We start from the raw sequence: 9,574 nt of genomic DNA on the forward strand, positions 1-9,574 counted from the left end.
AATATCCATTTAGTTTCCTGTAATATATAATTAAATTGCTCTTGTATTAAATAAGTTATTTTGTTTTTAATATGACTCGCATTATGAACAGTTGTATTTTGTGAATATGCTATTTGTTCTGTTAACAGATATATAATATACATATATAATTAGCTGTTAGCAAAGGCTTTTTTTTGCTTTCCCAGCTATATAGTTGTACTATATAGTAGTACTATATAAGCACGCAAATCAGATCAAATTTTGCATGTCAGAAGTTTTTGCAGATTTTGATGTTACCACCCTCTAACCTGAAAACACAATTAAAGTAAAGTAAAATTAATTAAACTATTCTTCCATTCTGGAAGTACAGTGTGGCACAAGGAAACAGGACATTTTGAAGTAACTCCCACAAAAGTAAAAAAAATGCATTTACTAGTTTTATTGTTCAAAACAAAAAGTTAATTGCATGCCCTTAAGTATCCCAACACAAAAAATTCCAATTTCTAAAAACAATGTACATAAGATGATGGCCATTTAAATGTATGCTTTCCTGGAAGCGAATGCTGAAATTTTGCATGGTACTTTGAAACACTTTAATGGGAATTCACAGGACCCCTAGTCTGATGATTTCAGTTCCTGTACAACTTGAATTTTGTAAGGATGAAACTTCATATCACTGTGGAATATTCGGTGAATGCTTTACGGTTTAGGTTCAATGCTGCTGCGTGTTTCCTTGTGATTATCATGAGCTCCTTCCAATTGAGTCCTGAACTGCTTCAATGTTTTGTGGGATTCGTTGATCTCCTGGTGGTTTATTTTTTAGAGCTGAATCTGTCTTCTTGAAATTCTCAACCCATGTCTTCGTGGCATGGCAAGATGAAACACAACCATCATGTCCTAAATTGTAATAACGTCAGAATTCTCACTCAGCAGCAGTCGCATTGTCACCCTTCTTGTAAAATGCCTGCATGGCAAATACATGTTGTGTACTGACCTACTGATCTGTGATTACTAAACTGCAGGTATATATATACTACCAGACAGGGAGTCTTACTCTTTAAGACGTTGGGGATTAGTGTCCCCCATGGCCCTAGCCTCTGCAGCTTTTCTTCTCACTGGACCTAGAGCTGCAGAACATTTATACATGTATGCTACATCAAAAACACTATACAAATTGCAACATATACCCTTACACAGCAACCCAACAACACCCTACACTATTTCTTCTTACATTTACACTTGGTGGTGGTATTGCGACGTCTTATGAAACGCAACTATAACCCATTGTTATCATGCCAGTGGGTGAATGGCTCTACATAGTGAGTCTCAAATAATGTCCTCTGAGCACCTGGCAAACTCAGTTGTATTTAGCTCTAGCTCCAGTACGTGTGCATTCTGCTGGAGTGGTCTGTTATATCGCCTGTACTCATGGATCCAAAATTACTAGTCCTCAAACAAATCTCATGATGGTTGGTGGTCCATCTGAAAAAACCATCAAACCATGTCTAGTGAAAAGGCCTTGGTCAGCTTTACTTGACGAGGAGAAGAGTAGAAAATGATACTGAAAGAAAAAGTAGAAAGAAGAGACTGTAGAAGATGATACTTTGACTTGTGACTCATCTCGTCTATAATACAAAAATATCAGATTTATAATTCTGAAAAATAATCAGGAAGGTGGCTTACTGTATAAGGTCTCGCCTTTACTAATTAACTAAGTTGTAACAGGTTCAGGTGGTTCCCCAAACAATATCAGAAAATTACGAGACGGATCAATTCTGATTGAAAATTTTAATGATGAGCAGAGTCGATCTCCCTTGTGTCTCTAATGTGGGTGGTATACATATAAGTGCAGAAGCCACAAAACTGTTTAAGTAGCAGCCAGGGAGTAATTGTTTTGCTGAACTCTTTTGGATATGGATGTTACTGAATTAGCTGATGAGCTTCGTCCCCAAAAAGTTGTAGAAGTGAAATATAATGAAACGGCAGAGCAGAATGGAAGAACCAACATCTCTTTTATTGACTTTCATCCTTTCAGTACCACCAAAAAAAATAAAAGTTGGTTACCTGTCAGTTCAAATACGACTGTTCATTTTCAATCAAAAGTGATGTTTCAGATATCAAACACATGGCCACACTACAACATCTTGCTCAAAAACTGAGATATGTGCTTGATGTGCAAAGGAAGACCTCAATGACACTAACTGCCAAGAAGATGAAAAATGTGTGAACTGCAATGTACAGCTCGCTCCCAAGATTACCCAACTTTAAAGAAGTGAAGGCAAATTCTCAAAATTTATACCGAGCAGAAGCTTTTTTTTCCAGCTGCACATAGAGAATATAAAAAGACAATTAACTCACGGAGCCTGGTTAAACAGTACATGTCTTTGGCTGCTGCTCTATCAAGTAAAGCCCTTTCAAATGCAGAAAACTAACAGTGCGGATTCTGCAATGAGGTGAAAAAACTTGTTCAGATGTTATCTGATCAGATTGCTTCACATACTGCACTATTTCGGAGCTAATAAAGATGAATAAGAAGTCGGTTGTTGCAGTTAGTGAAAGTAACGCTGTAACGCTAGTGGGATTCCTCTTAAAGTTCCTGTCCCCAATGTTTTACCTATATAGCCAGGAGTAAATACAACTGGCAGTAATATGCTCGCTGTTTAGGAAGGCCACACATCCACCTTCTCTGGAATATTGTCTGCAACTTCCTATTTTTCAAAATCTCCCCCTCCATCACCTTGTATACTGGAGAATATAGTTGAGAAACTTCCCGACGCCAGGGCATCAGAATTTTTTAAAATCAAAAGTTTGAAAAAGAAAAACTGGATCACCTAAAACTAATTTTTTATATATTTATCTGTAATTCTGTATCTATATTAGTAACCTTAATTTATGAGCAATACTCAGTGGAGCATTAGAGGTCTTTGGTCCCACATTGAAAATATTATATATTGATGTGTGCACATGAACCATTAAGAATGTACGTCCAAGAAACGCACCATCTACAACAAGATGCAGTAACATTCAGAGGTAATTTCTGTGAGATACGACTGTCTCGTAGACAATAGAAGTGGTGTAGTTGTTATTTTCCTGCAGAATGAGGTGTGGACTACAAGGATACCACTAGCTACCGTCATTCCTGCTGTTGCTGTAAAAATCTCTGTCCTTTTCAAATTGTATATCTGCAATTTGTATCTCTCACCGAACTCTGAGTTCAATGCTCTAGACATATCAAATTTTCTCACACAGATTCCATCACCATTGTTAATAGCAGGAGTCTTTTAACGTCTACCATATTTCATTGGGCTCATCTTACTGCTTCATTTTATTTTCCGCACAAGCCTTCCCTTTCATCTGGTCAGAAGCCATTGTTGTACCAGTACTTAAACCTGGTAAAGGCAAAGCATGCCCCTCAAGCAACCGATCTTACTCCTTGATAAGCATTTTGTGCAAAGCGATTGGGAGAATGGAATGATGAACCGCAGGCTTACATGGTACTTAGAGAGATATGGCCTTTTATCTCCAGTACAGTGTGGTTTCCGCCGAGGACAATCTTCCATTGACCATTTAGTGTCACTGGAAGCAGCTGTTCAAAATGTTTTCCTACTTCACCAGCACCTCATCACCTCATTGTTCTTTGATATCAGGAAGGCATACAGTACGGCCTTGTGATGTGATATTCTAAACACCCTTAAAGAATGGGGAGTCGAGGGCAATATGCCTGCTTTTATTAGGGGTTTCTTAAATGATCCAACTTTCCATGTTCATGTTGGGAATTCTTTACTGGGTAGCGTCACCTTGGAGAATGGAGTGCCTCAAGAAAGTATATTAAGTGCCACTTTGTTTGCTATAGCTATTAACAGTATTACTAAATGTGGCAACCACCTGTTTCATGTTCTTTATTTGTTGATGGTTTTGCTATATAAGCAAAATATATAGCATCATTTGTTATATACAGCAAAGAGACTACTACAGAACACTTTCTCACCTTGAACTTTGGTCCAAGGTTATCGGCTTCAACTTTTCACCAGAGAAAACAAAATATGTAGTCTTTTTTGCGTGAGGGAACATTTTATTCCCACAGTCTTTCTCAATGGAGTATGGATTACTATTTCTCCTGATGTTAAATTTTTAGGTTTATTTTTTTGATAACCATCTTACGTGAGTCAAATATATTAAACAATTAAAAACTTCTATATATACTGCATGTCCTTAGCGACACCAATTCGGGAGCCAACCAGTCAAGTATGTTGCATTTTTATTATGCCTTAGTTTGTTTCCATTTAGATTATGATTGTGTTGCCTACTCTTCAGTGCATCATACCGTGCTTAAAATGCTGGGTGCTGTACATCATGTTTCTTCCATCTTGCTACGGGTGCCTTTAGATCAAGCCCTGTTGTAATCATACTTATTGATTGTGGTGAGTCATCACTTCGGAATAGAAGGCCCAGCTTTTAGCATCTTATATTACCCATTTTAAACCATATCCAAATTACCTGAATTTTAATGCAGTCCTTGTAAATTCTCATTTATGAAGGTATGAGGACCATCCTCGTTATACAGCAGCAATTTGTATTCATGCCCAGTGTTTACTACACCTTTTAAATTTTGACACACTTTCTGTTTTTCTGATTTAACCATGTTCATATCCTCCGTGGACGATCTATCCTACAGAATTTAATTTTGACCTTAACATACACAATAAAAAATCAACAGCTCCTTTTGTATTTCAGCAAACATTTTACCATTTTCTGTCTAAAACAAATCCAGACACAGTATTATACACAGATGGATCGAAACAGAATAATATCGTAGGATGCGAATTTGTAGTTAATGACAGAATCTATGTAGTTAATGTTTGGTCTAGCTGGCATTACTAGTATCTTTACTGCTGAACTCTACATTATCAATAAGGCTTTGAATATCATTAACCCAAAATACTGTCATATCCTTATTTGTAGCGACTCATGTAGTGCACTCCAAGCTTTAGAAGATTTTTTACTCTGGACATCCTATTGTTACCAAAATCTATAATGCAGTTGCTGAGTTGAACCATCATAACACATAAGTGAGTTGCTGCTGGATTCCTAGCTATGTGGGAATTCTGTGTAATGAATGTGTAGATTCTGCTGCTAAAGACGCATGTAGTCAACTTCCCTTCACCACTCGTGATACTACTTCTGACGTTATTAATTGTATAAAACATTCTGTTTGGGTAAAGCGGCAAGATGACTGGACTACGACAATAGATAAATTCTGGCACATTAACGATTCTGTGTTGCCATGGGACTCCTCATGCAGAAAAATTTGCCATGAGGAAGTGGTCCTCTGTCGATTGTGGTTAGGACATACCACAGTCACAGGTATCTCATGTTTGTAGAAAACGCATCACTGTGCGTCCGTTGCAACTGCCACTTGACTGTGCTTCACATTCTTGTGGATTGCATATGTTATGCAGCAGTGCAACATATATTTAAATTGCCCAAAGACATTCGTTGAATCCTGGGCAATAATAAGGAAGTTTTAGACTGGGTGTTGCTATTTTTATGGTGTGTTAATATTCTACACATAATTTAATATTGTGGTGTATATATTTTCAAACTATTAGAGATATTTTAGCTGTGATATTAGTTATAAGTTTTTAGATTTTAGCGTTGTTTTAGTTTTTTTTTTGTTAAAATATTTTATTACGGGCAATGATAATGCAAAAGTGTTTTTCACTGTTTAAAAGAAAAAAAAAATGTATATATATATATATATATATATATATATATATATAAAAACTGAATGAAACAATTTATATGATTCTGAGCACATTGATTTTTGTTCATGGGGTATTGATATCATTTATATTGGTCACAATTGATTAAGGGTGCAGGGGGATACGTATCCCATCCTATAGGCCCTGCATTCTACAGTATTCAAAAGGTTGGTAAATTGTTTTACATAATTTAATGTCTATTTGGTAGCCCTGATGGTATTTAGTTTTATTCAAACCCTCATATAAGGATGGAACATTTATCATTTCTGGACTCAAAAATTTGAGCTAACTCTTCACTAATTAGATGATTATTAAGAATAAAATCTTCCCTAATTAGATGGTTATAGTAGGAAGTCTCTTTGGTTATGCATTTGGGCAATTTCATTTAAAATGGAGGGAGATTGTAAGCCCTTCTTTTCTGGGTGAAAATTGTGCAATTCTTTTCTGGCTTTTTTTATTGGTTGTGTGCATGGAATTGAATGAATATATGTACTGTTTTTATTAATTCGTTGATCTTAGCTTTAATAATCGTATTGTTTGTGTATTGTCTGTGTAAGATGTACTAATTATTTCTTTAAGAAAAAATTCATATTTTAATAAAGGGTTTTTAATAAATTATGGCCAGTAATTTTTTTTTTTAAGTTACATCATGTAAACCACTATTCTTAAAAAAATATCGCTTCACTATTTATTTATTTAGAATTGGTAGAAAATATTTTTCAAGAAGAAATAAAGAATGTATAGTTGATGACCACATTTAGACTAAAGTAGTAGGTATTTTAAAAAGGATACAACCATTAAAACAAGGATGTTTATTTAATAAATAGGTAAATTTTTCATTATTCTACTTATCACATTGCAACACTGTACTCAACAAATAGCTTGGTGATAATTATTAACTTACCATGATCTAATGAATTCAATATCCTGCCTTTTTTCAATTACATTATTTTCCAAGTATAAGAAATATATGCTAATTATTACATGTTACAGATTATTAGAAATTCCAAAATCTGTAATATCTTATACAGAGCATTTCCACTGCAATTAACAATATAAATTAATAACTCCTTATAAACATCAGTATTAGTTTGACTGAATAACTGCATTTGTCGACTTAAGTATGGATTCACAACAAAAGTATGTACAGTTTATCAAACAGTGCAAGCAATGGGGTAACGTAATGTTTACAGAGTTGGATTATGTTTTTGGGTAGGAAAGACATATTTTAATGGGGTAACCTCAAAACACATTGTTTATTAAATGACATTAAATGTAATAAAATATATATATATAAAAAATAATAATATTGCTTAATAGGACTACCTAAACTACCTAAATGAATTTACATGTACTAGGACACGAATTAACAAGATTTTTCAGAAAGGTAAAATTTTTTTATGATATTGTATTCCTTCCATAATTTTTATGAGTAACAAGAAATAAAAAGAAAAAATAAACTGTAGTTAAATAATATTTTGATATTTATCAAAATGAGAAGGTGCTGAAAACCACAACATTAACAATCTTAAGTTTATATCAGCAATTCAGCACTGGTTAACTTTTTAGTAAAAAAAACTTGGGACCCAAAATTAGACCTTGAGATGGGTCTTTCCAGAGGAAACCAGAATATGAAGGCAGAATGGAAATAGAATTGTTGAAGATGAGATGAAGAATGGCTTTTGAAGGATGGCTTTTGGAATTTTGATTAGCGATATAAACACAGGAACAGTAGAAGATGGATCACGATTTGCAGATGTAGCAATCACCATGTATAAGGATGATTGTAAAAGAATTAAGAGTTATGTGCAACTGAATGATAGAGTAATACTATACTCATTACCATTTATTTATATTGGTGATTTTCACCACTGCCTGTCAGTAGCATCTACTTGCCTTGTCCCCTCCACTATGACCCAACTCTTCTACTCTGCATGGCTATGTAGAAGTTACTGCAAAAACAGTGCCGTGCTTTCACTGTGCAGTGTACATGTACACTATAAACTGCACAGAAATTACACAGTGAGCAAAACATTGTATACTATTTTAAACAGTTTGTGTGTGGTAGAGCATATGTGTGTATGAACTGAGATCCTATGGCAGAGACTGTATGCTGTGCGCACAATCTGCCTATATTAATGGTAGCGAGTATAGTCAAAATAGAAAATAAGCTAAAGGATACTATGCTTGTTTTGGTAAATGCCTCATCTGTCATAAAAATGTTTGAGGAAATAGAAAATGTGACCAAAGCCATAAAGGGGTAAGGAACTTTTTTCGTTTTTTAACCGATACTGTGTTAACATATTCAAGGTAGTAGTAACATATCATAATGAGAAGATGAAAATATTCTGTACCTTTTTGAAATTGAGCCCAAAACCAGCCAATTTTAAACCCTGTGACCAATTAGCTGTCTGGCTGGTATAATGATAACGGGAGATATGAATGAATGAAGGGATGAGATTGTGGGCTTGGAAACAGGAATTAAAGAGGTGACATTTTGATTGAGTTTTATCTGGAAAAAATTACATAGAACAGCTCATTTTTAACATCAGCATATCAAGAATAAATATTTATGAAAAATGCATCGCAGAAAATTCCAGATTGAGTACATAATGATGGAAAGGTTTAAAAATCAGTGGCAAAGACTGTAAAAGTTGCCCACAAGCAAATGTAAACATGATCACAACTGATATTGGCCTTTTTAGTTTAAAAAACTGCAGAGAAGAAAAAAGAACAAATAATAGTTTGATAAATTATAGATGAAGAAACTTCCACCTTGTCTCAAAATGAGTTTGAACAGAGAAATGTTGGGAGGAACAGTGAAAGTAGAAGGTTCAAAAAAGAATTGGAAAGAATAAAACAAGATTTTTTTATTACAGCAGAAGCACTATTAGGAAGAAAGGAAGATATACACAGAAGGGAATGGATATCATAAGATATATTTTAAATGATGGGTAAAAGTAACTATTTTTTTAAAATCTGTCATATTAGAAGCTTAAGTAATTGGAGTGGATTACAGAAAGGCAAGACATAGAAGCTAAATTAAAATATATAGAGGAAAGATGTGCAAAAGTAGAAAATAATAACCAAAAAAAAAGAAGAAATGTGGACTTGCTATAAAATTGTCAAAGATTACTTCAGGGGCAATTATGAGTTCATAGTAAGAGATGAAAATAATGATCATTTTTTTTTAGTTGAAGTTCCAAACTAATTTATAATGGAGAACTTGAAAATCAAGGTAAATGGCTTATTATCTAGCAGTTTCCCAAATGTTACATAATAGTATTTAATTTTCAAACAAAACTAAATTTAAATTTAGTAATTTTTTTCTTAATTCAATTAGTTTTAACTATAATTACGATCTCCTTTAGTGTTACTAAGGCTGTTACTTTGCGTGGTGTTCCAGCTGAAGTTATTAAGTCGAAGTGTCCATCTGATTCAAATATGCACATGTGTGTATAATTATGTTCCATAAATACTTTCAGTTGGCTGTTGAAAATAAACCAATTCCCATAGTAATATAATTCAAACACAGTTATCACAAGCAATTCTGTTCTACACCTATTTTCCATCCATTCTGTTAGGTGCTTAAAAAAGTAGAAGTTTACAAAACATAGGATTTGACATTGTCACTCCTGCCAGATATAAGGAGTGTGGCGTGATTTGATTTTACAGCTACAACATAATGATGTTAAGATCAGTTACCCACAATGTCATATTTATGATAATATTCTTATGAGTAACAACTATGAGATATAGTTGCTGGAAAATGGGAAAGAGGAAATTCAAAGAAAAAGGATTTATATTAAACATAAATTATTTTTTGAGATAAA

This window comes from Lycorma delicatula, chromosome 9 (assembly GCF_047948215.1).
Source record: "Lycorma delicatula isolate Av1 chromosome 9, ASM4794821v1, whole genome shotgun sequence".
Classification (NCBI taxonomy): Eukaryota; Metazoa; Arthropoda; class Insecta; order Hemiptera; family Fulgoridae; genus Lycorma; species Lycorma delicatula.